We start from the raw sequence: 5215 nt of genomic DNA on the forward strand, positions 1-5215 counted from the left end.
ATGAGATCCAGGCCTCATCATTTGGAAGCTCCCCAGGTGACTTCAGTCAAAGCCAAGATTGAGGACTGGTGACATGGATCTCTACACATAACCTGCCTAAATAGATTCCCTAGAAGCAGTTTATAAAGAAATTCCACATGAACTGTGGAAAAGGATATGAATTTGATGTACAGTATGTCCTCACTTAGCATCTTTGAAAGTCTCTTGGAAACTGCACCTTTAAGCAAAATTTTGTAGAGCGAAACCACTTATTCTTCATCAACATTATAACTAAACAACTTTGGACAAAACACTGGTGTTGGAGGACGTGCTATACATTGTTTCCATAAAGTCAGTTTTCAGGGGATTACAAAATGAAGTGAGGACTTCCTGTATATAAAGGTGGTTGTGATTTCACCTGGACGACAGGGTTATTGCTCAGAAACTAAAGGAGGCCTCCCAGGTATAGAGGATTCAGTCATGATGTTTATGCTGAACAAAGGATCCCAGAATACTCACCCTTTCCAGTTAAAGGCATAACGAAGAAAGCAATATTCACATAGGAAATGTGAAAAGGAATAAAAGCCATCAAGCAACAAAACTAATGTGACCAAGGGGTTAGGATTTGCAGATGTAGAGATGTAATGTGATTGCCCTTTCTAAACCACACAAGAGAAAGGATGGAATAGATCATGAGTTTAGACTGTTCTGCTGTGCAGGCACCATAGGGCACTTTGAATGTCCCTGTTTCTCAGGCTGTAGATGAAGGGGTTCAGCATGGGGGTGAGCATAGCATACATCACTGATGCCACCACACAATTCCTGGGGGATGGTGACACAGCTGAAGTCAGGTACACTCCAATATTGTTCTATAAAATAAGCAAACAACTGCCAGGTGAGAGCCACAGGTGGAGAAGGCTTTATACTTCCCATCTGACGATGGAATTCTTAGAATGGAAGAGACAATTTTAGAGTAAGAAAAAAGGATCCCTGAAGTGGGAAGAAAACCAAGCATAGTGCTATCTAAATATATGAATATGCCCAGGAAAAAAGACACCAAAACTAGGGAGACACAGAGGTGAGGATTTATGATGACGGGGTAGTGCAGGGGGTGACAGATGGCCACAAATCAGTCATAGGCCATCACAGTCAGGAGCATGTCTTCTATACTTGCAAAAAGGACAAAGAAAGACACCTGTGTCAGGCAGCCCGCATACGAGATGACTCTGCTATGCGACTGCATGTCCACAATCACCTTGGGAACCGTGGCCGAGGTGAAACTGATGTCAGCCAAGGACAGGTTGGAGAGGAAGAAGTACATGGGGGTGTGGAGGTGGGAGTCAGAGCTGACAGCCAGGATGATGAGCAGGTTCCCCAGCACCGTGACCAGGTACATGGACAGGGATAGCCCAGCGAGGACGGGCTGCAGTTTTGGATCCTCTGAGAGTACCAGGAGGAGGAATTCGGAGACACCTGTGAGATTCTGTGGCTCTGTGTGACTTGGACACCTTGAGGAAGAAAAGACGATTGGAAAAATAAAAGATAAAAACCAGCCCTTAATGCTGTGTGTATATTTTGGATACAAGCAATTCACAAGGACCATTTTCACACTTGAGGACCATACACCGTCAGCAATATTTCTCAGTTGTGACAAACCCAAAAATCTCAGAATTATTACATGATTTACTCTTTTGCTTTTCAACTCTTTCTCTACATACCTACTTTAGAGAAAATCCACCAAAGAATGTTAGAAGACCAAAACGTAACATGTAACAAATCCATGATCTCAGTAAAATACGGCCTACTCTTTTCAGAAAAAAATAAAATGCAATAAAAAATGTTCTTCTCTCTTTAAGAAAAAGATCTCAGTCTAATTGAAAGGAATTAAGAAGCAGTGAAATACATTTTATTTTATTCTGACACTGTGCTACAAATTCCTTTGATGTAGAATATTTATAAGCATTATATAAGAGCTAGGACCACACTATCTAAAAACAAAATCAAACCTTATAGTTCTTAGTCAGAAGACCTTTCTATGTGCCAGTTACTTTTCATATTTATTATCATCCTTAAGTTTTCTGACATCATTTCTCCATAAAAGTAAATGCACACTCAAGTATGGGAGCTGTGCTTCCAAATTAATTGAATATATAACTCTTGGCCGAGCGTGATGGCTCACACCTGTAATCTCAGCACTTTGGGAGGCTGAGGCTGGTGGATCACATGAGGTCAGGCCAACATGGTGAAACCCCGTTTCTAGTAAAAGTACAAAATTAGCCAGGCGTGGTGGGGGGCACCTGTAACCCCAGCTACTCAAAAGGCTGAAGCAGGAGAATCCCTTAGAACCTGGCAGGTGGAGGTTGTACACCCTATGATATTATTTTTGATATCCTAGGGAAATATTACTCCTAATATCATAGTGAGCGTACACCCTGTGATCTTAATTGTAATAACCTACAGAGATATTACTCCTAATAATACAGTGGGTGTACACCCTGTGACATTATTCATAGTAACCTACAGGGATATGACGCCTAATATTACAGTGGGTGTACACTCTGTGATATTATTCCTAATGTCCTTGGAAGGTATTACTCCTGATATCAAAGTGGCTGTACAACACGTGTGTACACTCTGTGATATAATTCGTAATATCCCAGAGAGATATTTCTCCTAATATCACAGTGGGTGTACACTCTGTGAAATTATTCGTAGTATCCTAAAGAGATATTGCTCCCAGTATCACAGTGGGTGTACACCCTGTGATATCACTCGTAATATCCTAGGGAGATATTACTTCTAATATTACAGTGGGTATACACTCTGTGATATTATTTGCAATATCCTAGAGAGATATTATTCCTAATATTACAGTGGGTGTACATTGTGTGTGGACACCCTGTGATGTTATTCATAATATTCTAGGAAGAAATTACTCCTAATGTCACGGTGGGTGTACAGCATGTATGTACATCCTCTGATGTTATTCGTAACATCCTAGGGAGCTATTACTCCTAATAGCACAGTGGAAGTACACCATGTGTGTATATTCTGTGATGTTATTCATAATATCTTAGAAAGTTATTATGCCTAATGTCACAGTGGATGCATACCATGTGTGTACGCTCTGTAATGTTATTCATAATACCCTAGGGAGATATTTCTCCTAATATCACAGTGAGTGTACATCATCTGTGTACATCTTGTGCAGTTATTTGTTATATCCTAATTAGATATTGCTCCTAATATCACAGTGAGTGTACATAATGGGTGTACATTCTGTGATGTCATTCATAATATCCTAGGGAGGTACTCCTCCTAATGTCACAGTGGGTGTAGAGTCTGTGATATTATTCGTAATATCCTTGGGAGGTGTTACTCCTAATATCAGAGTGGGTGTACACCATGTGATATTATTTGTAATATCCTAGGGAGATATTACTGTATACCCTGTGATATTATTTGTAACATTTTAGGGAGATATTTCTCCTAAAGTCACAGTGGGTGTACACCCTGTAATATTCTTCCTAATATCACAGTGGGTGTACACCATGTGTGATATTGTTCCTAATATCCACAGTAGGGGAGGATGATATTCCTTCCAATGTCACAGAAAGTGTCCACCCCCTGTGATATTGTTCCTAATATCCAGGGAAAAAGAGGATGACATTATTCCAAATATCACCCGGAATGTGCACCCCTCCTGTGATATCCAGGGATAGAAAGAATGATATTACTTCCATTATCGCAGGGGGTGCACACCACCCCTGTGATATTGCTGATAATATTCCGGGGGGTAGAGGATGATATTACTACCAATATCACAAGGTGTGTACACACCTGCTGTGATATTTTTCCTAATGTTCTGTAAAATCGAACATGTTACCCCCAATATCGCAGGGGGTGTTAACCCCCTATGATATTGTTTCTAATATCCAGGGAAGGAGAGTATGATATTACTCCCAATATCACAGGGGGTGTACACCTTTTTGTGATAATGTTTCTAATATCCGGCGAAACAGAGGATGATATTACTCCCAATATCGCAGAGGGCGGACACCCCCCTGTGATATTGTTCTTAATATTCAAACAGGCAAAGGAAAAATATCACAGCAGGTGTGTACACATCCTGCGATATTGGGACATCACTGAGAAAGAGAATGCGCCCCTGAGGGTAGGCCTATGAACGACCGTAAGAAGGGATGAAATAAGCTCCGGTCTCCTGTAGCGCTCCCAGGCTTATTAGGACAGGAAATTCCTACCTAATACATTTTGGTCAGACAGGTTGTCTGCTCTCAAACCCTGTCTCCTGATAAGATATTATCAATGACAATGCCTACGGAAACTTCATTAGCAATTTTAATTTCGCCCCATTCTGTGGTCCTGTGATCTTGCCCTGCCTGCACTTGCTTTGTGATATTCTATTACCTTGTGAAGCATGTGATCTCTGTGACCCACACCCTATTCGTGCACTCCCTCCCCTTTTGTAATCCCGGCACTTTGAGAGGCCAAGGCTGGAGGATTGCTTGAGCCCAGGAGTTTGAGATCAGCCTGGGCAACATAGTGAGACCCTGTCTCTACAAAAAATAAAATAAATCGGGTGTGCTGGCAAGTGCTTGTAGTCCCTGCTACTTGGGAAGCTGAAGAAGGGGAGTCGTTTGAGCCCCGGAGGCTAAGGCTGCAGTGAGCTGAGGTTGCGCCACTGCACTCCAGCTGGTGACAGAGTGAGACCCTGCCTCAAAAAAAAAAAAAAAACAACAGAGGATTTTGTAATGTGAGTGGAGGTATGGAAAAGAAGTGAAGGCCATTGCAACACAACTCAAAGGAATATGGTCGGAGGCTACTTGCCTCGGCCCCTCTTCACCTCAGGGACCACACCACAGCTCCACAACACATAATGAATGATAATTCAAGCCAAAGGCCAAGGAGGAAAAAAAGTGAAGCCTAGGGGAGGAGGGAGTGAAAGGCTGAGCAAAGGCATTTGAGACCACAAGGAGCTGTGGGAGAGGACAGGAGAGGCTCCCAAGAGACCCTCAGGGAATTCATGAGCATGAAGGACAAAGGCTGAGCACACCCTGTGAACTCAGTGGAGTAAAAGAAGCACTAACCATTCTCTAGTCAATATGAGACTTTGGTGGGTTCCTTGAGTGAGAAAGAGAAAATCATTCTTGATCTCCTTGTGGGTTCCATGTGGTATGCTGGCTGAACAATAGCAAGTATGGATGGTGGAGGCTGC

General features: G+C 42.2%; 1 pseudogene; it reads right to left on the minus strand.

Annotated features, from left to right (window-relative positions):
• Nucleotides 1–638: 638 nt before the first annotated feature.
• On the minus strand, nucleotides 639–1582 carry LOC112605935 (annotated as a pseudogene).
• Between the last annotated feature and the right edge of the window lie 3633 nt (nucleotides 1583–5215).

This window comes from Theropithecus gelada, chromosome 14 (assembly GCF_003255815.1).
Source record: "Theropithecus gelada isolate Dixy chromosome 14, Tgel_1.0, whole genome shotgun sequence".
Lineage (NCBI taxonomy): Eukaryota > Metazoa > Chordata > Mammalia > Primates > Cercopithecidae > Theropithecus > Theropithecus gelada.